Source organism: Lissotriton vulgaris, chromosome 5 (genome assembly GCF_964263255.1).
Source record: "Lissotriton vulgaris chromosome 5, aLisVul1.2, whole genome shotgun sequence".
Lineage (NCBI taxonomy): Eukaryota > Metazoa > Chordata > Amphibia > Caudata > Salamandridae > Lissotriton > Lissotriton vulgaris.
Window position 1 is genome coordinate 1,567,076,890 of NC_141693.1, and position 22,320 is coordinate 1,567,099,209.

The 22,320-nt window shown below is 41.0% G+C and overlaps 29 non-coding genes across 29 annotated transcripts; 19 read left to right on the plus strand and 10 right to left on the minus strand.

Annotated features, from left to right (window-relative positions):
• Window positions 1-1,001: 1,001 nt before the first annotated feature.
• TRNAI-UAU (transfer RNA isoleucine (anticodon UAU)) lies at window positions 1,002-1,096 on the minus strand. The gene is made up of 2 exons: window positions 1,059-1,096; window positions 1,002-1,037 (listed from the first exon to the last, which is right to left on the minus strand). It is a non-coding gene; the product is annotated as a tRNA-Ile (tRNA).
• Window positions 1,097-1,385: 289 nt separating this feature from the next.
• Window positions 1,386-1,467, plus strand: TRNAS-GCU (transfer RNA serine (anticodon GCU)). The gene has a single exon. It is a non-coding gene; the product is annotated as a tRNA-Ser (tRNA).
• Window positions 1,468-2,056: 589 nt separating this feature from the next.
• TRNAT-UGU (transfer RNA threonine (anticodon UGU)) lies at window positions 2,057-2,130 on the plus strand. Its single transcript has one exon. It is a non-coding gene; the product is annotated as a tRNA-Thr (tRNA).
• A 1,170-nt stretch (window positions 2,131-3,300) lies between these two features.
• TRNAI-UAU (transfer RNA isoleucine (anticodon UAU)) lies at window positions 3,301-3,395 on the minus strand. The gene is made up of 2 exons: window positions 3,358-3,395; window positions 3,301-3,336 (listed from the first exon to the last, which is right to left on the minus strand). It is a non-coding gene; the product is annotated as a tRNA-Ile (tRNA).
• A 289-nt stretch (window positions 3,396-3,684) lies between these two features.
• TRNAS-GCU (transfer RNA serine (anticodon GCU)) lies at window positions 3,685-3,766 on the plus strand. Its single transcript has one exon. It is a non-coding gene; the product is annotated as a tRNA-Ser (tRNA).
• A 589-nt stretch (window positions 3,767-4,355) lies between these two features.
• TRNAT-UGU (transfer RNA threonine (anticodon UGU)) lies at window positions 4,356-4,427 on the plus strand. The gene has a single exon. It is a non-coding gene; the product is annotated as a tRNA-Thr (tRNA).
• A 1,156-nt stretch (window positions 4,428-5,583) lies between these two features.
• TRNAI-UAU (transfer RNA isoleucine (anticodon UAU)) lies at window positions 5,584-5,678 on the minus strand. The gene is made up of 2 exons: window positions 5,641-5,678; window positions 5,584-5,619 (listed from the first exon to the last, which is right to left on the minus strand). It is a non-coding gene; the product is annotated as a tRNA-Ile (tRNA).
• Window positions 5,679-5,967: 289 nt separating this feature from the next.
• TRNAS-GCU (transfer RNA serine (anticodon GCU)) lies at window positions 5,968-6,049 on the plus strand. The gene has a single exon. It is a non-coding gene; the product is annotated as a tRNA-Ser (tRNA).
• A 589-nt stretch (window positions 6,050-6,638) lies between these two features.
• TRNAT-UGU (transfer RNA threonine (anticodon UGU)) lies at window positions 6,639-6,712 on the plus strand. Its single transcript has one exon. It is a non-coding gene; the product is annotated as a tRNA-Thr (tRNA).
• A 1,170-nt stretch (window positions 6,713-7,882) lies between these two features.
• Window positions 7,883-7,977, minus strand: TRNAI-UAU (transfer RNA isoleucine (anticodon UAU)). Its single transcript has 2 exons — window positions 7,940-7,977; window positions 7,883-7,918 (listed from the first exon to the last, which is right to left on the minus strand). It is a non-coding gene; the product is annotated as a tRNA-Ile (tRNA).
• A 289-nt stretch (window positions 7,978-8,266) lies between these two features.
• Window positions 8,267-8,348, plus strand: TRNAS-GCU (transfer RNA serine (anticodon GCU)). Its single transcript has one exon. It is a non-coding gene; the product is annotated as a tRNA-Ser (tRNA).
• A 589-nt stretch (window positions 8,349-8,937) lies between these two features.
• Window positions 8,938-9,009, plus strand: TRNAT-UGU (transfer RNA threonine (anticodon UGU)). Its single transcript has one exon. It is a non-coding gene; the product is annotated as a tRNA-Thr (tRNA).
• A 1,156-nt stretch (window positions 9,010-10,165) lies between these two features.
• TRNAI-UAU (transfer RNA isoleucine (anticodon UAU)) lies at window positions 10,166-10,260 on the minus strand. Its single transcript has 2 exons — window positions 10,223-10,260; window positions 10,166-10,201 (listed from the first exon to the last, which is right to left on the minus strand). It is a non-coding gene; the product is annotated as a tRNA-Ile (tRNA).
• Window positions 10,261-10,549: 289 nt separating this feature from the next.
• On the plus strand, window positions 10,550-10,631 carry TRNAS-GCU (transfer RNA serine (anticodon GCU)). The gene has a single exon. It is a non-coding gene; the product is annotated as a tRNA-Ser (tRNA).
• Window positions 10,632-11,220: 589 nt separating this feature from the next.
• TRNAT-UGU (transfer RNA threonine (anticodon UGU)) lies at window positions 11,221-11,292 on the plus strand. Its single transcript has one exon. It is a non-coding gene; the product is annotated as a tRNA-Thr (tRNA).
• Window positions 11,293-12,462: 1,170 nt separating this feature from the next.
• On the minus strand, window positions 12,463-12,557 carry TRNAI-UAU (transfer RNA isoleucine (anticodon UAU)). The gene is made up of 2 exons: window positions 12,520-12,557; window positions 12,463-12,498 (listed from the first exon to the last, which is right to left on the minus strand). It is a non-coding gene; the product is annotated as a tRNA-Ile (tRNA).
• Window positions 12,558-12,846: 289 nt separating this feature from the next.
• TRNAS-GCU (transfer RNA serine (anticodon GCU)) lies at window positions 12,847-12,928 on the plus strand. Its single transcript has one exon. It is a non-coding gene; the product is annotated as a tRNA-Ser (tRNA).
• A 589-nt stretch (window positions 12,929-13,517) lies between these two features.
• Window positions 13,518-13,591, plus strand: TRNAT-UGU (transfer RNA threonine (anticodon UGU)). The gene has a single exon. It is a non-coding gene; the product is annotated as a tRNA-Thr (tRNA).
• Window positions 13,592-14,761: 1,170 nt separating this feature from the next.
• Window positions 14,762-14,856, minus strand: TRNAI-UAU (transfer RNA isoleucine (anticodon UAU)). The gene is made up of 2 exons: window positions 14,819-14,856; window positions 14,762-14,797 (listed from the first exon to the last, which is right to left on the minus strand). It is a non-coding gene; the product is annotated as a tRNA-Ile (tRNA).
• Window positions 14,857-15,145: 289 nt separating this feature from the next.
• TRNAS-GCU (transfer RNA serine (anticodon GCU)) lies at window positions 15,146-15,227 on the plus strand. The gene has a single exon. It is a non-coding gene; the product is annotated as a tRNA-Ser (tRNA).
• A 589-nt stretch (window positions 15,228-15,816) lies between these two features.
• On the plus strand, window positions 15,817-15,888 carry TRNAT-UGU (transfer RNA threonine (anticodon UGU)). The gene has a single exon. It is a non-coding gene; the product is annotated as a tRNA-Thr (tRNA).
• A 1,184-nt stretch (window positions 15,889-17,072) lies between these two features.
• On the minus strand, window positions 17,073-17,167 carry TRNAI-UAU (transfer RNA isoleucine (anticodon UAU)). The gene is made up of 2 exons: window positions 17,130-17,167; window positions 17,073-17,108 (listed from the first exon to the last, which is right to left on the minus strand). It is a non-coding gene; the product is annotated as a tRNA-Ile (tRNA).
• Window positions 17,168-17,456: 289 nt separating this feature from the next.
• On the plus strand, window positions 17,457-17,538 carry TRNAS-GCU (transfer RNA serine (anticodon GCU)). The gene has a single exon. It is a non-coding gene; the product is annotated as a tRNA-Ser (tRNA).
• A 589-nt stretch (window positions 17,539-18,127) lies between these two features.
• TRNAT-UGU (transfer RNA threonine (anticodon UGU)) lies at window positions 18,128-18,199 on the plus strand. Its single transcript has one exon. It is a non-coding gene; the product is annotated as a tRNA-Thr (tRNA).
• Window positions 18,200-19,369: 1,170 nt separating this feature from the next.
• On the minus strand, window positions 19,370-19,464 carry TRNAI-UAU (transfer RNA isoleucine (anticodon UAU)). The gene is made up of 2 exons: window positions 19,427-19,464; window positions 19,370-19,405 (listed from the first exon to the last, which is right to left on the minus strand). It is a non-coding gene; the product is annotated as a tRNA-Ile (tRNA).
• A 289-nt stretch (window positions 19,465-19,753) lies between these two features.
• TRNAS-GCU (transfer RNA serine (anticodon GCU)) lies at window positions 19,754-19,835 on the plus strand. Its single transcript has one exon. It is a non-coding gene; the product is annotated as a tRNA-Ser (tRNA).
• Window positions 19,836-20,424: 589 nt separating this feature from the next.
• Window positions 20,425-20,498, plus strand: TRNAT-UGU (transfer RNA threonine (anticodon UGU)). Its single transcript has one exon. It is a non-coding gene; the product is annotated as a tRNA-Thr (tRNA).
• A 1,170-nt stretch (window positions 20,499-21,668) lies between these two features.
• TRNAI-UAU (transfer RNA isoleucine (anticodon UAU)) lies at window positions 21,669-21,763 on the minus strand. The gene is made up of 2 exons: window positions 21,726-21,763; window positions 21,669-21,704 (listed from the first exon to the last, which is right to left on the minus strand). It is a non-coding gene; the product is annotated as a tRNA-Ile (tRNA).
• Window positions 21,764-22,052: 289 nt separating this feature from the next.
• On the plus strand, window positions 22,053-22,134 carry TRNAS-GCU (transfer RNA serine (anticodon GCU)). Its single transcript has one exon. It is a non-coding gene; the product is annotated as a tRNA-Ser (tRNA).
• The last annotated feature ends 186 nt before the right edge of the window (window positions 22,135-22,320 follow it).

Consider the following 22,320-nt stretch of genomic DNA (forward strand, 5'->3'; position numbering starts at 1 on the left):
GACGAACACCTGACAAACGCCATTCTCACCCCGCCGGGCAAGCCCTGCCGGGCAAAGCCAAATAAGCCATGCATATTTAGAGTTCCTTTGAAAGGCAGAGCGAGGACTAGGACGTCTGTTCCGACTGAGTCTGCATCCACAGAAAGGATGAAATAAGGCTCTAGAAATTTCACCAAGGAGATATGAACTTCATCCCCCTTAAAATACTTTTTCTCCCAGATACCCCGGCTCTTAGTCAAATGAGGTTAATCTTCAAAACCCCACCCCCACTAACCATAAATATTCACCTCTCCTGCTGTCCATTCAATTGATACAAGGTATCTTGTACATGGAGAGAATGTGAGAAAAAGCAGAATTGCTTCATAGATTTGGTGACCTTGGATGGGTGGGCTGGATAAAGAAGTGAACTTGGTTTCCGGAAAGGGAGTATCATGATGGGAATGAGGAAAAGAGAACATGGACCACATTCACAGGTTAGAGAAATAAATGTAATAGGTTGAATGGTTTTGAAAAGCTAGCTTTGAGCAGGAATTGTTTTTTAAAATTGCAAAGAACTAAAAAAGTCAATGTGGGATTGGAGGCACAATCTGAGCAGAAAGCACCATAAGCTGCTATGGTGCAACTCTTATGTTGACTAGAAACTTTAATATGATGATGCTCTTCTTTTGATATTTCTTTGAGTTAAATTTTATTGTATGTAGCTGACACAGCACTGTTTGCAGCTCCTCAGTTTATGGTTATCCCGTGACAACAATGTATTCATCATATTTATTATTCTACAAAAGTATTTTTAAATGCACTGATGTGGTGTTTGCATGCTATGCAAGATGGTACATCATTGAATGTTTATAAGGAGCATCGCATAGGATATGTGATATTTGGCACCTGGAGGAGTCGGACACGCAGATCCTGAAAAGAAGTTAAGACTCTATAGCAAGAGCCGTCTTTATTCTGAGTCTAATCTTTACTTTTAGTGAAATGGTTTATGAAAACCAATCAACTGCTCCAGGTGAGGCTCGAACTCACAACCTCGGCATGGCTCAGTGCAAGTACTGCTGTATAAGTACCGCGCGCTAACCGATTGCGCCACTGGAGCTCACTGTTTTCATTTCTCCCCATTTGAGCCATCTAGTGCTAACCAAGTAGATACTGCACTGCTCCATTATTCACTGTGCAAGATCGACTCACATGCTAGCATGTTATCATGACTATTAAAAATACAGTCCAAATGGAATAGATTTGATAATTCTGCTATATCGTGTGCTCTGTCTATTGAACACCCCATACATTTGCCGTTCTGACACAGTCTAGGATAAACTTATGCTTATTTTTAATTAGCACATAGTTAGAATTTCACCAAAAATGAAATATAGGCTCCTAAGGCAGACGAGGTGGCCGAGTGGTTAAGGCGATGGACTGCTAATCCATTGTGCTCTGCACGCGTGGGTTCGAATCCCACCTTTGTCGGAAAGCCATCAGACACTCTTTTGAAGGTGAGCATGTCTTGTAGTACAATTACACTCTCTTTCAAGACACTGCCATAATCCACTAGAAGGGCCCAACTGACTATTCCATTATGGCATTTATGTCAAATAAAGGGAAGTATTTTGTGCTTAATTGAAATTAGATCTTTCATGAAGTGTCCAGAGGATTGCCTATTCCTCACTCCTGGCCTTCCAACCAGTTTGGATAGATAGACTGATAAGAAAGCATTTCTTACTCCTAAAGTTTCAGCCGTCTCAAGTGTATGAGTGTTTACATTTGTCTGCCCCACAGAGACAGATCACTTCTAATAAGTGAGTTCTCTATCTGTCACTGATTGCGGACATACTCACTAGAGCTTTCAGTATGGTCATAAATGTGAATACTCTTATGTTCTCAAATCAAAATGGAGTTTTTCCTACTTTCAAGAAAAGTGTCTTAAGCATGCTCTTCGATTTGTGCACGCATGTAGACATTCAAATGCAACTGCATTTCCATACAGAGTCTCAAAATCATAGATATCTTCATACCGCAGTAAGAATACATGTTGCGATTTACAAACTGCAGGCAGACCGGCCTTGTAGCTCAGTGGCAGAGCACTGGTCTTGTAAACCAGGGGTCATGAGAGTTCAAGCCTCATCAGGGCCTTTTTATATGTGTGTTTCTGTATGTTGTTTTCAAGTCATTCTTTCTAGGAGTCACACCTTGTCTTAAGTTTGCTTATTGACAAGCTTCCCTTTCCATCTTTCATCTTATCAAGAAGACTTCATGAAAACCATTGAACCATAAACTATTGCCTCACCCCTTCCGATCGCCTGACGAACGCCTGACAAACGCCATTCTCACCCCGCCGGGCAAGCCCTGCCGGGCAAAGCCAAATAAGCCATGCATATTTAGAGTTCCTTTGAAAGGCAGAGCGAGGACTAGGACGTCTGTTCCGACTGAGTCTGCATCCACAGAAAGGATGAAATAAGGCTCTAGAAATTTCACCAAGGAGATATGAACTTCATCCCCCTTAAAATACTTTTTCTCCCAGATACCCCGGCTCTTAGTCAAATGAGGTTAATCTTCAAAACCCCACCCCCACTAACCATAAATATTCACCTCTCCTGCTGTCCATTCAATTGATACAAGGTATCTTGTACATGGAGAGAATGTGAGAAAAAGCAGAATTGCTTCATAGATTTGGTGACTTTGGATGGGTGGGCTGGATAAAGAAGTGAACTTGGTTTCCGGAAAGGGAGTATCATGATGGGAATGAGGAAAAGAGAACATGGACCACATTCACAGGTTAGAGAAATAAATGTAATAGGTTGAATGGTTTTGAAAAGCTAGCTTTGAGCAGGAATTGTTTTTTAAAATTGCAAAGAACTAAAAAAGTCAATGTGGGATTGGAGGCACAATCTGAGCAGAAAGCACCATAAGCTGCTATGGTGCAACTCTTATGTTGACTAGAAACTTTAATATGATGATGCTCTTCTTTTGATATTTCTTTGAGTTACATTTTATTGTATGTAGCTGACACAGCACTGTTTGCAGCTCCTCAGTTTATGGTTATCCCGTGACAACAATGTATTCATCATATTTATTATTCTACAAAAGTATTTTTAAATGCACTGATGTGGTGTTTGCATGCTATGCAAGATGGTACATCATTGAATGTTTATAAGGAGCATCGCATAGGATATGTGATATTTGGCACCTGGAGGAGTCGGACACGCAGATCCTGAAAAGAAGTTAAGACTCTATAGCAAGAGCCGTCTTTATTCTGAGTCTAATCTTTACTTTTAGTGAAATGGTTTATGAAAACCAATCAACTGCTCCAGGTGAGGCTCGAACTCACAACCTCGGCATGGCTCAGTGCAAGTACTGCTGTATAAGTACCGCGCGCTAACCGATTGCGCCACTGGAGCTCACTGTTTTCATTTCTCCCCATTTGAGCCATCTAGTGCTAACCAAGTAGATACTGCACTGCTCCATTATTCACTGTGCAAGATCGACTCACATGCTAGCATGTTATCATGACTATTAAAAATACAGTCCAAATGGAATAGATTTGATAATTCTGCTATATCGTGTGCTCTGTCTATTGAACACCCCATACATTTGCCGTTCTGACACAGTCTAGGATAAACTTATGCTTATTTTTAATTAGCACATAGTTAGAATTTCACCAAAAATGAAATATAGGCTCCTAAGGCAGACGAGGTGGCCGAGTGGTTAAGGCGATGGACTGCTAATCCATTGTGTTCTGCACGCGTGGGTTCGAATCCCACCTTCGTCGGAAAGCCATCAGACACTCTTTTGAAGGTGAGCATGTCTTGTAGTACAATTACACTCTCTTTCAAGACACTGCCATAATCCACTAGAAGGGCCCAACTGACTATTCCATTATGGCATTTATGTCAAATAAAGGGAATTATTTTGTGCTTAATTGAAATTAGATCTTTCATGAAGTGTCCAGAGGATTGCCTATTCCTCACTCCTGGCCTTCCAACCAGTTTGGATAGATAGACTGATAAAAAAGCATTTCTTACTCCTAAAGTTTCAGCCGTCTCAAGTGTATGAGTGTTAACATTTGTCTGCCCCACAGAGACAGATCACTTCTAATAAGTGAGTTCTCTATCTGTCACTGATTGCGGACATACTCACTAGAGCTTTCAGTATGGTCATAAATGTGAATACTCTTATGTTCTCAAATCAAAATGGAGTTTTTCCTACTTTCAAGAAAAGTGTCTTAAGCATGCTCTTCGATTTGTGCACGCATGTAGACATTCAAATGCAACTGCATTTCCATACAGAGTCTCAAAATCATAGATATCTTCATACCGCAGTAAGAATACATGTTGCGATTTACAAACTGCAGGCAGACCGGCCTTGTAGCTCAGTGGCAGAGCACTGGTCTTGTAAACCAGGGGTCATGAGTTCAAGCCTCATCAGGGCCTTTTTATATGTGTGTTTCTGTATGTTGTTTTTAAGTCATTCTTTCTAGGAGTCACACCTTGTCTTAAGTTTGCTTATTGACAAGCTTCCCTTTCCATCTTTCATCTTATCAAGAAGACTTCATGAAAACCATTGAACCATAAACTATTGCCTCACCCCTTCCGATCGCCTGACGAACGCCTGACAAACGCCATTCTCACCCCGCCGGGCAAAGCCAAATAAGCCATGCATATTTAGAGTTCCTTTGAAAGGCAGAGCGAGGACTAGGACGTCTGTTCCGACTGAGTCTGCATCCACAGAAAGGATGAAATAAGGCTCTAGAAATTTCACCAAGGAGATATGAACTTCATCCCCCTTAAAATACTTTTTCTCCCAGATACCCCGGCTCTTAGTCAAATGAGGTTAATCTTCAAAACCCCACCCCCACTAACCATAAATATTCACCTCTCCTGCTGTCCATTCAATTGATACAAGGTATCTTGTACATGGAGAGAATGTGAGAAAAAGCAGAATTGCTTCATAGATTTGGTGACCTTGGATGGGTGGGCTGGATAAAGAAGTGAACTTGGTTTCCGGAAAGGGAGTATCATGATGGGAATGAGGAAAAGAGAACATGGACCACATTCACAGGTTAGAGAAATAAATGTAATAGGTTGAATGGTTTTGAAAAGCTAGCTTTGAGCAGGAATTGTTTTTTAAAATTGCAAAGAACTAAAAAAGTCAATGTGGGATTGGAGGCACAATCTGAGCAGAAAGCACCATAAGCTGCTATGGTGCAACTCTTATGTTGACTAGAAACTTTAATATGATGATGCTCTTCTTTTGATATTTCTTTGAGTTAAATTTTATTGTATGTAGCTGACACAGCACTGTTTGCAGCTCCTCAGTTTATGGTTATCCCGTGACAACAATGTATTCATCATATTTATTATTCTACAAAAGTATTTTTAAATGCACTGATGTGGTGTTTGCATGCTATGCAAGATGGTACATCATTGAATGTTTATAAGGAGCATCGCATAGGATATGTGATATTTGGCACCTGGAGGAGTCGGACACGCAGATCCTGAAAAGAAGTTAAGACTCTCTAGCAAGAGCCGTCTTTATTCTGAGTCTAATCTTTCCTTTCAGTGAAATGGTTTATGAAAACCAATCAACTGCTCCAGGTGAGGCTCGAACTCACAACCTCGGCATGGCTCAGTGCAAGTACTGCTGTATAAGTACCACGCGCTAACCGATTGCGCCACTGGAGCTCGCTGTTTTCATTTCTCCCCATTTGAGCCATCTAGTGCTAACCAAGTAGATACTGCACTGCTCCATTATTCACTGTGCAAGATCGACTCACATGCTAGCATGTTATCATGACTATTAAAAATACAGTCCAAATGGAATAGATTTGATAATTCTGCTATATCGTGTGCTCTGTCTATTGAACACCCCATACATTTGCCGTTCTGACACAGTCTAGGATAAACTTATGCTTATTTTTAATTAGCATATAGTTAGAATTTCACCAAAAATGAAATATAGGCCCCCAAGGCAGAAGAGGTGGCCGAGTGGTTAAGGCGATGGACTGCTAATCCATTGTGCTCTGCACGCGTGGGTTCGAATCCCACCTTCGTCGGAAAGCCATCAGACACTCTTTTGAAGGTGAGCATGTCTCGTAGTACAATTACACTCTCTTTCAAGACACTGCCATAATCCACTAGAAGGGCCCAACTGACTATTCCATTATGGCATTTATGTCAAATAAAGGGAAGTATTTTGTGCTTAATTGAAATTAGATCTTTCATGAAGTGTCCAGAGGATTGCCTATTCCTCACTCCTGGCCTTCCAACCAGTTTGGATAGATAGACTGATAAGAAAGCATTTCTTACTCCTAAAGTTTCAGCCGTCTCAAGTGTATGAGTGTTTACATTTGTCTGCCCCACAGAGACAGATCACTTCTAATAAGTGAGTTCTCTATCTGTCACTGATTGCGGACATACTCACTAGAGCTTTCAGTATGGTCATAAATGTGAATACTCTTATGTTCTCAAATCAAAATGGAGTTTTTCCTACTTTCAAGAAAAGTGTCTTAAGCATGCTCTTCGATTTGTGCACGCATGTAGACATTCAAATGCAACTGCATTTCCATACAGAGTCTCAAAATCATAGATATCTTCATACCGCAGTAAGAATACATGTTGCGATTTACAAACTGCAGGCAGACCGGCCTTGTAGCTCAGTGGCAGAGCACTGGTCTTGTAAACCAGGGGTCATGAGAGTTCAAGCCTCATCAGGGCCTTTTTATATGTGTGTTTCTGTATGTTGTTTTCAAGTCATTCTTTCTAGGAGTCACACCTTGTCTTAAGTTTGCTTATTGACAAGCTTCCCTTTCCATCTTTCATCTTATCAAGAAGACTTCATGAAAACCATTGAACCATAAACTATTGCCTCACCCCTTCCGATCGCCTGACGAACGCCTGACAAACGCCATTCTCACCCCGCCGGGCAAGCCCTGCCGGGCAAAGCCAAATAAGCCATGCATATTTAGAGTTCCTTTGAAAGGCAGAGCGAGGACTAGGACGTCTGTTCCGACTGAGTCTGCATCCACAGAAAGGATGAAATAAGGCTCTAGAAATTTCACCAAGGAGATATGAACTTCATCCCCCTTAAAATACTTTTTCTCCCAGATACCCCGGCTCTTAGTCAAATGAGGTTAATCTTCAAAACCCCACCCCCACTAACCATAAATATTCACCTCTCCTGCTGTCCATTCAATTGATACAAGGTATCTTGTACATGGAGAGAATGTGAGAAAAAGCAGAATTGCTTCATAGATTTGGTGACTTTGGATGGGTGGGCTGGATAAAGAAGTGAACTTGGTTTCCGGAAAGGGAGTATCATGATGGGAATGAGGAAAAGAGAACATGGACCACATTCACAGGTTAGAGAAATAAATGTAATAGGTTGAATGGTTTTGAAAAGCTAGCTTTGAGCAGGAATTGTTTTTTAAAATTGCAAAGAACTAAAAAAGTCAATGTGGGATTGGAGGCACAATCTGAGCAGAAAGCACCATAAGCTGCTATGGTGCAACTCTTATGTTGACTAGAAACTTTAATATGATGATGCTCTTCTTTTGATATTTCTTTGAGTTACATTTTATTGTATGTAGCTGACACAGCACTGTTTGCAGCTCCTCAGTTTATGGTTATCCCGTGACAACAATGTATTCATCATATTTATTATTCTACAAAAGTATTTTTAAATGCACTGATGTGGTGTTTGCATGCTATGCAAGATGGTACATCATTGAATGTTTATAAGGAGCATCGCATAGGATATGTGATATTTGGCACCTGGAGGAGTCGGACACGCAGATCCTGAAAAGAAGTTAAGACTCTATAGCAAGAGCCGTCTTTATTCTGAGTCTAATCTTTACTTTTAGTGAAAGGGTTTATGAAAACCAATCAACTGCTCCAGGTGAGGCTCGAACTCACAACCTCGGCATGGCTCAGTGCAAGTACTGCTGTATAAGTACCGCGCGCTAACCGATTGCGCCACTGGAGCTCACTGTTTTCATTTCTCCCCATTTGAGCCATCTAGTGCTAACCAAGTAGATACTGCACTGCTCCATTATTCACTGTGCAAGATCGACTCACATGCTAGCATGTTATCATGACTATTAAAAATACAGTCCAAATGGAATAGATTTGATAATTCTGCTATATCGTGTGCTCTGTCTATTGAACACCCCATACATTTGCCGTTCTGACACAGTCTAGGATAAACTTATGCTTATTTTTAATTAGCACATAGTTAGAATTTCACCAAAAATGAAATATAGGCTCCTAAGGCAGACGAGGTGGCCGAGTGGTTAAGGCGATGGACTGCTAATCCATTGTGCTCTGCACGCGTGGGTTCGAATCCCACCTTCGTCGGAAAGCCATCAGACACTCTTTTGAAGGTGAGCATGTCTTGTAGTACAATTACACTCTCTTTCAAGACACTGCCATAATCCACTAGAAGGGCCCAACTGACTATTCCATTATGGCATTTATGTCAAATAAAGGGAATTATTTTGTGCTTAATTGAAATTAGATCTTTCATGAAGTGTCCAGAGGATTGCCTATTCCTCACTCCTGGCCTTCCAACCAGTTTGGATAGATAGACTGATAAAAAAGCATTTCTTACTCCTAAAGTTTCAGCCGTCTCAAGTGTATGAGTGTTTACATTTGTCTGCCCCACAGAGACAGATCACTTCTAATAAGTGAGTTCTCTATCTGTCACTGATTGCGGACATACTCACTAGAGCTTTCAGTATGGTCATAAATGTGAATACTCTTATGTTCTCAAATCAAAATGGAGTTTTTCCTACTTTCAAGAAAAGTGTCTTAAGCATGCTCTTCGATTTGTGCACGCATGTAGACATTCAAATGCAACTGCATTTCCATACAGAGTCTCAAAATCATAGATATCTTCATACCGCAGTAAGAATACATGTTGCGATTTACAAACTGCAGGCAGACCGGCCTTGTAGCTCAGTGGCAGAGCACTGGTCTTGTAAACCAGGGGTCATGAGTTCAAGCCTCATCAGGGCCTTTTTATATGTGTGTTTCTGTATGTTGTTTTTAAGTCATTCTTTCTAGGAGTCACACCTTGTCTTAAGTTTGCTTATTGACAAGCTTCCCTTTCCATCTTTCATCTTATCAAGAAGACTTCATGAAAACCATTGAACCATAAACTATTGCCTCACCCCTTCCGATCGCCTGACGAACGCCTGACAAACGCCATTCTCACCCCGCCGGGCAAAGCCAAATAAGCCATGCATATTTAGAGTTCCTTTGAAAGGCAGAGCGAGGACTAGGACGTCTGTTCCGACTGAGTCTGCATCCACAGAAAGGATGAAATAAGGCTCTAGAAATTTCACCAAGGAGATATGAACTTCATCCCCCTTAAAATACTTTTTCTCCCAGATACCCCGGCTCTTAGTCAAATGAGGTTAATCTTCAAAACCCCACCCCCACTAACCATAAATATTCACCTCTCCTGCTGTCCATTCAATTGATACAAGGTATCTTGTACATGGAGAGAATGTGAGAAAAAGCAGAATTGCTTCATAGATTTGGTGACCTTGGATGGGTGGGCTGGATAAAGAAGTGAACTTGGTTTCCGGAAAGGGAGTATCATGATGGGAATGAGGAAAAGAGAACATGGACCACATTCACAGGTTAGAGAAATAAATGTAATAGGTTGAATGGTTTTGAAAAGCTAGCTTTGAGCAGGAATTGTTTTTTAAAATTGCAAAGAACTAAAAAAGTCAATGTGGGATTGGAGGCACAATCTGAGCAGAAAGCACCATAAGCTGCTATGGTGCAACTCTTATGTTGAGTAGAAACTTTAATATGATGATGCTCTTCTTTTGATATTTCTTTGAGTTAAATTTTATTGTATGTAGCTGACACAGCACTGTTTGCAGCTCCTCAGTTTATGGTTATCCCGTGACAACAATGTATTCATCATATTTATTATTCTACAAAAGTATTTTTAAATGCACTGATGTGGTGTTTGCATGCTATGCAAGATGGTACATCATTGAATGTTTATAAGGAGCATCGCATAGGATATGTGATATTTGGCACCTGGAGGAGTCGGACACGCAGATCCTGAAAAGAAGTTAAGACTCTATAGCAAGAGCCGTCTTTATTCTGAGTCTAATCTTTACTTTTAGTGAAATGGTTTATGAAAACCAATCAACTGCTCCAGGTGAGGCTCGAACTCACAACCTCGGCATGGCTCAGTGCAAGTACTGCTGTATAAGTACCGCGCGCGAACCGATTGCGCCACTGGAGCTCACTGTTTTCATTTCTCCCCATTTGAGCCATCTAGTGCTAACCAAGTAGATACTGCACTGCTCCATTATTCACTGTGCAAGATCGACTCACATGCTAGCATGTTATCATGACTATTAAAAATACAGTCCAAATGGAATAGATTTGATAATTCTGCTATATCGTGTGCTCTGTCTATTGAACACCCCATACATTTGCCGTTCTGACACAGTCTAGGATAAACTTATGCTTATTTTTAATTAGCACATAGTTAGAATTTCACCAAAAATGAAATATAGGCTCCTAAGGCAGACGAGGTGGCCGAGTGGTTAAGGCGATGGACTGCTAATCCATTGTGCTCTGCACGCGTGGGTTCGAATCCCACCTTTGTCGGAAAGCCATCAGACACTCTTTTGAAGGTGAGCATGACTTGTAGTACAATTACACTCTCTTTCAAGACACTGCCATAATCCACTAGAAGGGCCCAACTGACTATTCCATTATGGCATTTATGTCAAATAAAGGGAAGTATTTTGTGCTTAATTGAAATTAGATCTTTCATGAAGTGTCCAGAGGATTGCCTATTCCTCACTCCTGGCCTTCCAACCAGTTTGGATAGATAGACTGATAAGAAAGCATTTCTTACTCCTAAAGTTTCAGCCGTCTCAAGTGTATGAGTGTTTACATTTGTCTGCCCCACAGAGGCAGATCACTTCTAATAAGTGAGTTCTCTATCTGTCACTGATTGCGGACATACTCACTAGAGCTTTCAGTATGGTCATAAATGTGAATACTCTTATGTTCTCAAATCAAAATGGAGTTTTTCCTACTTTCAAGAAAAGTGTCTTAAGCATGCTCTTCGATTTGTGCACGCATGTAGACATTCAAATGCAACTGCATTTCCATACAGAGTCTCAAAATCATAGATATCTTCATACCGCAGTAAGAATACATGTTGCGATTTACAAACTGCAGGCAGACTGGCCTTGTAGCACAGTGGCAGAGCACTGGTCTTGTAAACCAGGGGTCTTGAGTTCAAGCCTCATCAGGGCCTTTTTATATGTGTGTTTCTGTATGTTGTTTTCAAGTCATTCTTTCTAGGAGTCACACCTTGTCTTAAGTTTGCTTATTGACAAGCTTCCCTTTCCATCTTTCATCTTATCAAGAAGACTTCATGAAAACCATTGAACCATAAACTATTGCCTCACCCCTTCCGATCGCCTGACGAACGCCTGACAAACGCCATTCTCACCCCGCCGGGCAAGCCCTGCCGGGCAAAGCCAAATAAGCCATGCATATTTAAAGTTCCTTTGAAAGGCAGAGCGAGGACTAGGACGTCTGTTCCGACTGAGTCTGCATCCACAGAAAGGATGAAATAAGGCTCTAGAAATTTCACCAAGGAGATATGAACTTTATCCCCCTTAAAATACTTTTTCTCCCAGATACCCCGGCTCTTAGTCAAATGAGGTTAATCTTCAAAACCCCACCCCCACTAACCATAAATATTCACCTCTCCTGCTGTCCATTCAATTGATACAAGGTATCTTGTACATGGAGAGAATGTGAGAAAAAGCAGAATTGCTTCATAGATTTGGTGACCTTGGATGGGTGGGCTGGATAAAGAAGTGAACTTGGTTTCCGGAAAGGGAGTATCATGATGGGAATGAGGAAAAGAGAACATGGACCACATTCACAGGTTAGAGAAATAAATGTAATAGGTTGAATGGTTTTGAAAAGCTAGCTTTGAGCAGGAATTGTTTTTTAAAATTGCAAAGAACTAAAAAAGTCAATGTGGGATTGGAGGCACAATCTGAGCAGAAAGCACCATAAGCTGCTATGGTGCAACTCTTATGTTGACTAGAAACTTTAATATGATGATGCTCTTCTTTTGATATTTCTTTGAGTTAAATTTTATTGTATGTAGCTGACACAGCACTGTTTGCAGCTCCTCAGTTTATGGTTATCCCGTGACAACAATGTATTCATCATATTTATTATTCTACAAAAGTATTTTTAAATGCACTGATGTGGTGTTTGCATGCTATGCAAGATGGTACATCATTGAATGTTTATAAGGAGCATCGCATAGGATATGTGATATTTGGCACCTGGAGGAGTCGGACACGCAGATCCTGAAAAGAAGTTAAGACTCTCTAGCAAGAGCCGTCTTTATTCTGAGTCTAATCTTTCCTTTCAGTGAAATGGTTTATGAAAACCAATCAACTGCTCCAGGTGAGGCTCAAACTCACAACCTCGGCATGGCTCAGTGCAAGTACTGCTGTATAAGTACCGCGCGCTAACCGATTGCGCCACTGGAGCTCGCTGTTTTCATTTCTCCCCATTTGAGCCATCTAGTGCTAACCAAGTAGATACTGCACTGCTCCATTATTCACTGTGCAAGATCGACTCACATGCTAGCATGTTATCATGACTATTAAAAATACAGTCCAAATGGAATAGATTTGATAATTCTGCTATATCGTGTGCTCTGTCTATTGAACACCCCATACATTTGCCGTTCTGACACAGTCTAGGATAAACTTATGCTTATTTTTAATTAGCACATAGTTAGAATTTCACCAAAAATGAAATATAGGCCCCCAAGGCAGAAGAGGTGGCCGAGTGGTTAAGGCGATGGACTGCTAATCCATTGTGCTCTGCACGCGTGGGTTCGAATCCCACCTTCGTCGGAAAGCCATCAGACACTCTTTTGAAGGTGAGCATGTCTCGTAGTACAATTGCACTCTCTTTCAAGACACTGCCATAATCCACTAGAAGGGCCCAACTGACTATTCCATTATGGCATTTATGTCAAATAAAGGGAAGTATTTTGTGCTTAATTGAAATTAGATCTTTCATGAAGTGTCCAGAGGATTGCCTATTCCTCACTCCTGGCCTTCCAACCAGTTTGGATAGATAGACTGATAAGAAAGCATTTCTTACTCCTAAAGTTTCAGCCGTCTCAAGTGTATGAGTGTTTACATTTGTCTGCCCCACAGAGACAGATCACTTCTAATAAGTGAGTTCTCTATCTGTCACTGATTGCGGACATACTCACTAGAGCTTTCAGTATGGTCATAAATGTGAATACTCTTATGTTCTCAAATCAAAATGGAGTTTTTCCTACTTTCAAGAAAAGTGTCTTAAGCATGCTCTTCGATTTGTGCACGCATGTAGACATTCAAATGCAACTGCATTTCCATACAGAGTCTCAAAATCATAGATATCTTCATACCGCAGTAAGAATACATGTTGCGATTTACAAACTGCAGGCAGACCGGCCTTGTAGCTCAGTGGCAGAGCACTGGTCTTGTAAACCAGGGGTCATGAGAGTTCAAGCCTCATCAGGGCCTTTTTATATGTGTGTTTCTGTATGTTGTTTTCAAGTCATTCTTTCTAGGAGTCACACCTTGTCTTAAGTTTGCTTATTGACAAGCTTCCCTTTCCATCTTTCATCTTATCAAGAAGACTTCTTGAAAACCATTGAACCATAAACTATTGCCTCACCCCTTCCGATCGCCTGACGAACGCCTGACAAACGCCATTCTCACCCCGCCGGGCAAGCCCCGCCGGGCAAAGCCAAATAAGCCATGCATATTTAAAGTTCCTTTGAAAGGCAGAGCGAGGACTAGGACGTCTGTTCCGACTGAGTCTGCATCCACAGAAAGGATGAAATAAGGCTCTAGAAATTTCAACAAGGAGATATGAACTTCATCCCCCTTAAAATACTTTTTCTCCCAGATACCCCGGCTCTTAGTCAAATGAGGTTAATCTTCAAAACCCCACCCCCACTAACCATAAATATTCACCTCTCCTGCTGTCCATTCAATTGATACAAGGTATCTTGTACATGGAGAGAATGTGAGAAAAAGCAGAATTGCTTCATAGATTTGGTGACCTTGGATGGGTGGGCTGGATAAAGAAGTGAACTTGGTTTCCGGAAAGGGAGTATCATGATGGGAATGAGGAAAAGAGAACATGGACCACATTCACAGGTTAGAGAAATAAATGTAATAGGTTGAATGGTTTTGAAAAGCTAGCTTTGAGCAGGAATTGTTTTTTAAAATTGCAAAGAACTAAAAAAGTCAATGTGGGATTGGAGGCACAATCTGAGCAGAAAGCACCATAAGCTGCTATGGTGCAACTCTTATGTTGACTAGAAACTTTAATATGATGATGCTCTTCTTTTGATATTTCTTTGAGTTACATTTTATTGTATGTAGCTGACACAGCACTGTTTGCAGCTCCTCAGTTTATGGTTATCCCGTGACAACAATGTATTCATCATATTTATTATTCTACAAAAGTATTTTTAAATGCACTGATGTGGTGTTTGCATGCTATGCAAGATGGTACATCATTGAATGTTTATAAGGAGCATCGCATAGGATATGTGATATTTGGCACCTGGAGGAGTCGGACACGCAGATCCTGAAAAGAAGTTAAGACTCTATAGCAAGAGCCGTCTTTATTCTGAGTCTAATCTTTACTTTTAGTGAAATGGTTTATGAAAACCAATCAACTGCTCCAGGTGAGGCTCGAACTCACAACCTCGGCATGGCTCAGTGCAAGTACTGCTGTATAAGTACCGCGCGCTAACCGATTGCGCCACTGGAGCTCACTGTTTTCATTTCTCCCCATTTGAGCCATCTAGTGCTAACCAAGTAGATACTGCACTGCTCCATTATTCACTGTGCAAGATCGACTCACATGCTAGCATGTTATCATGACTATTAAAAATACAGTCCAAATGGAATAGATTTGATAATTCTGCTATATCGTGTGCTCTGTCTATTGAACACCCCATACATTTGCCGTTCTGACACAGTCTAGGATAAACTTATGCTTATTTTTAATTAGCACATAGTTAGAATTTCACCAAAAATGAAATATAGGCTCCTAAGGCAGACGAGGTGGCCGAGTGGTTAAGGCAATGGACTGCTAATCCATTGTGCTCTGCACGCGTGGGTTCGAATCCCACCTTCGTCGGAAAGCCATCAGACACTCTTTTGAAGGTGAGCATGTCTTGTAGTACAATTACACTCTCTTTCAAGACACTGCCATAATCCACTAGAAGGGCCCAACTGACTATTCCATTATGGCATTTATGTCAAATAAAGGGAAGTATTTTGTGCTTAATTGAAATTAGATCTTTCATGAAGTGTCCAGAGGATTGCCTATTCCTCACTCCTGGCCTTCCAACCAGTTTGGATAGATAGACTGATAAGAAAGCATTTCTTACTCCTAAAGTTTCAGCCGTCTCAAGTGTATGAGTGTTTACATTTGTCTGCCCCACAGAGACAGATCACTTCTAATAAGTGAGTTCTCTATCTGTCACTGATTGCGGACATACTCACTAGAGCTTTCAGTATGGTCATAAATGTGAATACTCTTATGTTCTCAAATCAAAATGGAGTTTTTCCTACTTTCAAGAAAAGTGTCTTAAGCATGCTCTTCGATTTGTGCACGCATGTAGACATTCAAATGCAACTTCATTTCCATACAGAGTCTCAAAATCATAGATATCTTCATACCGCAGTAAGAATACATGTTGCGATTTACAAACTGCAGGCAGACTGGCCTTGTAGCACAGTGGCAGAGCACTGGTCTTGTAAACCAGGGGTCATGAGTTCAAGCCTCATCAGGGCCTTTTTATATGTGTGTTTCTGTATGTTGTTTTCAAGTCATTCTTTCTAGGAGTCACACCTTGTCTTAAGTTTGCTTATTGACAAGCTTCCCTTTCCATCTTTCATCTTATCAAGAAGACTTCATGAAAACCATTGAACCATAAACTATTGCCTCACCCCTTCCGATCGCCTGACGAACGCCTGACAAACGCCATTCTCACCCCGCCGGGCAAGCCCCGCCGGGCAAGCCCCGCCGGGCAAAGCCAAATAAGCCATGCATATTTAGAGTTCCTTTGAAAGGCAGAGCGAGGACTAGGACGTCTGTTCCGACTGAGTCTGCATCCACAGAAAGGATGAAATAAGGCTCTAGAAATTTCACCAAGGAGATATGAACTTCATCCCCCTTAAAATACTTTTTCTCCCAGATACCCCGGCTCTTAGTCAAATGAGGTTAATCTTCAAAACCCCACCCCCACTAACCATAAATATTCACCTCTCCTGCTGTCCATTCAATTGATACAAGGTATCTTGTACATGGAGAGAATGTGAGAAAAAGCAGAATTGCTTCATAGATTTGGTGACTTTGGATGGGTGGGCTGGATAAAGAAGTGAACTTGGTTTCCGGAAAGGGAGTATCATGATGGGAATGAGGAAAAGAGAACATGGACCACATTCACAGGTTAGAGAAATAAATGTAATAGGTTGAATGGTTTTGAAAAGCTAGCTTTGAGCAGGAATTGTTTTTTAAAATTGCAAAGAACTAAAAAAGTCAATGTGGGATTGAAGGCACAATCTGAGCAGAAAGCACCATAAGCTGCTATGGTGCAACTCTTATGTTGACTAGAAACTTTAATATGATGATGCTCTTCTTTTGATATTTCTTTGAGTTACATTTTATTGTATGTAGCTGACACAGCACTGTTTGCAGCTCCTCAGTTTATGGTTATCCCGTGACAACAATGTATTCATCATATTTATTATTCTACAAAAGTATTTTTAAATGCACTGATGTGGTGTTTGCATGCTATGCAAGATGGTACATCATTGAATGTTTATAAGGAGCATCGCATAGGATATGTGATATTTGGCACCTGGAGGAGTCGGACACGCAGATCCTGAAAAGAAGTTAAGACTCTATAGCAAGAGCCGTCTTTATTCTGAGTCTAATCTTTACTTTTAGTGAAATGGTTTATGAAAACCAATCAACTGCTCCAGGTGAGGCTCGAACTCACAACCTCGGCATGGCTCAGTGCAAGTACTGCTGTATAAGTACCGCGCGCTAACCGATTGCGCCACTGGAGCTCACTGTTTTCATTTCTCCCCATTTGAGCCATCTAGTGCTAACCAAGTAGATACTGCACTGCTCCATTATTCACTGTGCAAGATCGACTCACATGCTAGCATGTTATCATGACTATTAAAAATACAGTCCAAATGGAATAGATTTGATAATTCTGCTATATCGTGTGCTCTGTCTATTGAACACCCCATACATTTGCCGTTCTGACACAGTCTAGGATAAACTTATGCTTATTTTTAATTAGCACATAGTTAGAATTTCACCAAAAATGAAATATAGGCTCCTAAGGCAGACGAGGTGGCCGAGTGGTTAAGGCGATGGACTGCTAATCCATTGTGCTCTGCACGCGTGGGTTCGAATCCCACCTTCGTCGGAAAGCCATCAGACACTCTTTTGAAGGTGAGCATGTCTTGTAGTACAATTACACTCTCTTTCAAGACACTGCCATAATCCACTAGAAGGGCCCAACTGACTATTCCATTATGGCATTTATGTCAAATAAAGGGAAGTATTTTGTGCTTAATTGAAATTAGATCTTTCATGAAGTGTCCAGAGGATTGCCTATTCCTCACTCCTGGCCTTCCAACCAGTTTGGATAGATAGACTGATAAAAAAGCATTTCTTACTCCTAAAGTTTCAGCCGTCTCAAGTGTATGAGTGTTTACATTTGTCTGCCCCACAGAGACAGATCACTTCTAATAAGTGAGTTCTCTATCTGTCACTGATTGCGGACATACTCACTAGAGCTTTCAGTATGGTCATAAATGTGAATACTCTTATGTTCTCAAATCAAAATGGAGTTTTTCCTACTTTCAAGAAAAGTGTCTTAAGCATGCTCTTCGATTTGTGCACGCATGTAGACATTCAAATGCAACTGCATTTCCATACAGAGTCTCAAAATCATAGATATCTTCATACCGCAGTAAGAATACATGTTGCGATTTACAAACTGCAGGCAGACCGGCCTTGTAGCTCAGTGGCAGAGCACTGGTCTTGTAAACCAGGGGTCATGAGTTCAAGCCTCATCAGGGCCTTTTTATATGTGTGTTTCTGTATGTTGTTTTTAAGTCATTCTTTCTAGGAGTCACACCTTGTCTTAAGTTTGCTTATTGACAAGCTTCCCTTTCCATCTTTCATCTTATCAAGAAGACTTCATGAAAACCATTGAACCATAAACTATTGCCTCACCCCTTCCGATCGCCTGACGAACGCCTGACAAACGCCATTCTCACCCCGCCGGGCAAGCCCTGCCGGGCAAAGCCAAATAAGCCATGCATATTTAGAGTTCCTTTGAAAGGCAGAGCGAGGACTAGGACGTCTGTTCCGACTGAGTCTGCATCCACAGAAAGGATGAAATAAGGCTCTAGAAATTTCACCAAGGAGATATGAACTTCATCCCCCTTAAAATACTTTTTCTCCCAGATACCCCGGCTCTTAGTCAAATGAGGTTAATCTTCAAAACCCCACCCCCACTAACCATAAATATTCACCTCTCCTGCTGTCCATTCAATTGATACAAGGTATCTTGTACATGGAGAGAATGTGAGAAAAAGCAGAATTGCTTCATAGATTTGGTGACCTTGGATGGGTGGGCTGGATAAAGAAGTGAACTTGGTTTCCGGAAAGGGAGTATCATGATGGGAATGAGGAAAAGAGAACATGGACCACATTCACAGGTTAGAGAAATAAATGTAATAGGTTGAATGGTTTTGAAAAGCTAGCTTTGAGCAGGAATTGTTTTTTAAAATTGCAAAGAACTAAAAAAGTCAATGTGGGATTGGAGGCACAATCTGAGCAGAAAGCACCATAAGCTGCTATGGTGCAACTCTTATGTTGACTAGAAACTTTAATATGATGATGCTCTTCTTTTGATATTTCTTTGAGTTAAATTTTATTGTATGTAGCTGACACAGCACTGTTTGCAGCTCCTCAGTTTATGGTTATCCCGTGACAACAATGTATTCATCATATTTATTATTCTACAAAAGTATTTTTAAATGCACTGATGTGGTGTTTGCATGCTATGCAAGATGGTACATCATTGAATGTTTATAAGGAGCATCGCATAGGATATGTGATATTTGGCACCTGGAGGAGTCGGACACGCAGATCCTGAAAAGAAGTTAAGACTCTATAGCAAGAGCCGTCTTTATTCTGAGTCTAATCTTTACTTTTAGTGAAATGGTTTATGAAAACCAATCAACTGCTCCAGGTGAGGCTCGAACTCACAACCTCGGCATGGCTCAGTGCAAGTACTGCTGTATAAGTACCGCGCGCTAACCGATTGCGCCACTGGAGATCACTGTTTTCATTTCTCCCCATTTGAGCCATCTAGTGCTAACCAAGTAGATACTGCACTGCTCCATTATTCACTGTGCAAGATCGACTCACATGCTAGCATGTTATCATGACTATTAAAAATACAGTCCAAATGGAATAGATTTGATAATTCTGCTATATCGTGTGCTCTGTCTATTGAACACCCCATACATTTGCCGTTCTGAAACAGTCTAGGATAAACTTATGCTTATTTTTAATTAGCACATAGTTAGAATTTCACCAAAAATGAAATATAGGCTCCTAAGGCAGACGAGGTGGCCGAGTGGTTAAGGCGATGGACTGCTAATCCATTGTGCTCTGCACGCGTGGGTTCGAATCCCACCTTCGTCGGAAAGCCATCAGACACTCTTTTGAAGGTGAGCATGTCTTGTAGTACAATTACACTCTCTTTCAAGACACTGCCATAATCCACTAGAAGGGCCCAACTGACTATTCCATTATGGCATTTATGTCAAATAAAGGGAATTATTTTGTGCTTAATTGAAATTAGATCTTTCATGAAGTGTCCAGAGGATCGCCTATTCCTCACTCCTGGCCTTCCAACCAGTTTGGATAGATAGACTGATAAGAAAGCATTTCTTACTCCTAAAGTTTCAGCCGTCTCAAGTGTATGAGTGTTTACATTTGTCTGCCCCACAGAGACAGATCACTTCTAATAAGTGAGTTCTCTATCTGTCACTGATTGCGGACATACTCACTAGAGCTTTCAGTATGGTCATAAATGTGAATACTCTTATGTTCTCAAATCAAAATGGAGTTTTTCCTACTTTCAAGAAAAGTGTCTTAAGCATGCTCTTCGATTTGTGCACGCATGTAGACATTCAAATGCAACTGCATTTCCATACAGAGTCTCAAAATCATAGATATCTTCATACCGCAGTAAGAATACATGTTGCGATTTACAAACTGCAGGCAGACCGGCCTTGTAGCTCAGTGGCAGAGCACTGGTCTTGTAAACCAGGGGTCATGAGAGTTCAAGCCTCATCAGGGCCTTTTTATATGTGTGTTTCTGTATGTTGTTTTCAAGTCATTCTTTCTAGGAGTCACACCTTGTCTTAAGTTTGCTTATTGACAAGCTTCCCTTTCCATCTTTCATCTTATCAAGAAGACTTCATGAAAACCATTGAACCATAAACTATTGCCTCACCCCTTCCGATCGCCTGACGAACGCCTGACAAACGCCATTCTCACCCCGCCGGGCAAGCCCTGCCGGGCAAAGCCAAATAAGCCATGCATATTTAAAGTTCCTTTGAAAGGCAGAGCGAGGACTAGGACGTCTGTTCCGACTGAGTCTGCATCCACAGAAAGGATGAAATAAGGCTCTAGAAATTTCAACAAGGAGATATGAACTTCATCCCCCTTAAAATACTTTTTCTCCCAGATACCCCGGCTCTTAGTCAAATGAGGTTAATCTTCAAAACCCCACCCCCACTAACCATAAATATTCACCTCTCCTGCTGTCCATTCAATTGATACAAGGTATCTTGTACATGGAGAGAATGTGAGAAAAAGCAGAATTGCTTCATAGATTTGGTGACCTTGGATGGGTGGGCTGGATAAAGAAGTGAACTTGGTTTCCGGAAAGGGAGTATCATGATGGGAATGAGGAAAAGAGAACATGGACCACATTCACAGGTTAGAGAAATAAATGTAATAGGTTGAATGGTTTTGAAAAGCTAGCTTTGAGCAGGAATTGTTTTTTAAAATTGCAAAGAACTAAAAAAGTCAATGTGGGATTGGAGGCACAATCTGAGCAGAAAGCACCATAAGCTGCTATGGTGCAACTCTTATGTTGACTAGAAACTTTAATATGATGATGCTCTTCTTTTGATATTTCTTTGAGTTACATTTTATTGTATGTAGCTGACACAGCACTGTTTGCAGCTCCTCAGTTTATGGTTATCCCGTGACAACAATGTATTCATCATATTTATTATTCTACAAAAGTATTTTTAAATGCACTGATGTGGTGTTTGCATGCTATGCAAGATGGTACATCATTGAATGTTTATAAGGAGCATCGCATAGGATATGTGATATTTGGCACCTGGAGGAGTCGGACACGCAGATCCTGAAAAGAAGTTAAGACTCTATAGCAAGAGCCGTCTTTATTCTGAGTCTAATCTTTACTTTTAGTGAAATGGTTTATGAAAACCAATCAACTGCTCCAGGTGAGGCTCGAACTCACAACCTCGGCATGGCTCAGTGCAAGTACTGCTGTATAAGTACCGCGCACTAACCGATTGCGCCACTGGAGCTCACTGTTTTCATTTCTCCCCATTTGAGCCATCTAGTGCTAACCAAGTAGATACTGCACTGCTCCATTATTCACTGTGCAAGATCGACTCACATGCTAGCATGTTATCATGACTATTAAAAATACAGTCCAAATGGAATAGATTTGATAATTCTGCTATATCGTGTGCTCTGTCTATTGAACACCCCATACATTTGCCGTTCTGACACAGTCTAGGATAAACTTATGCTTATTTTTAATTAGCACATAGTTAGAATTTCACCAAAAATGAAATATAGGCTCCTAAGGCAGACGAGGTGGCCGAGTGGTTAAGGCAATGGACTGCTAATCCATTGTGCTCTGCACGCGTGGGTTCGAATCCCACCTTCGTCGGAAAGCCATCAGACACTCTTTTGAAGGTGAGCATGTCTTGTAGTACAATTACACTCTCTTTCAAGACACTGCCATAATCCACTAGAAGGGCCCAACTGACTATTCCATTATGGCATTTATGTCAAATAAAGGGAAGTATTTTGTGCTTAATTGAAATTAGATCTTTCATGAAGTGTCCAGAGGATT